Source organism: Calidris pugnax, unplaced genomic scaffold (assembly GCF_001431845.1).
Source record: "Calidris pugnax isolate Ruff unplaced genomic scaffold, ASM143184v1 scaffold1156, whole genome shotgun sequence".
NCBI classification, from domain to species: domain Eukaryota; kingdom Metazoa; phylum Chordata; class Aves; order Charadriiformes; family Scolopacidae; genus Calidris; species Calidris pugnax.
This window is the reverse complement of record NW_015094503.1, coordinates 374,702-375,095: the sequence shown is the minus strand read 5'-3', so window position 1 is coordinate 375,095 and position 394 is coordinate 374,702. Positions and strand designations below refer to the sequence as shown.

Sequence of the window (394 nt, the reverse complement as noted above, 5' to 3'; positions counted from 1 at the left end):
CCCCCCCCCCCGCCGCCCCCGCCGCGCCTCCTCCAGCAGCATGCCGGGATCTGTAGTCCGCGGTGGCCCGTCTGCAGGCGCTCTGCGCCGCGCGAAAACTATGCCTCCCGGCAGGCTGCGCAGCACAGCCTCCCCCGCCCCGCGGCCCCCGCCGCGCCGTGTTGTTGCGCCCGGCGCGGCCCGGCCCGGCCCTTCCCAGCCCGCTCCCGGCGCTCCCGCCCCTGCCGCCGCCCCGGGCTGCCCTGGGACACCGAGCTCGGCGGCGGCGGCTCTGAGTGCCAGGGCCCGGCATGGCACTGCGCCGCCCTTCGCCCGCGGACCGTTGGCCGTAGCCGCGGCGGGCTGCCCGGGTAGGTGCGGCGGCAGCCAGGGCCAGGAGAGCCACCGGGGGCCG

The 394-nt window shown here is 81.0% G+C and overlaps 1 protein-coding gene across 1 annotated transcript in view; it reads left to right on the top strand.

The window, feature by feature from the left end:
• Positions 1-155: 155 nt before the first annotated feature.
• STK25 (serine/threonine kinase 25) overlaps positions 156-394 on the top strand; it is a 22,934-nt gene continuing 22,695 nt past the window's right edge. The window contains exon 1 of the mRNA XM_014963023.1: positions 156-350. The gene's annotated coding sequence lies outside the window, so the exon portion shown is untranslated. The remainder of the gene's footprint in view (positions 351-394) is intronic.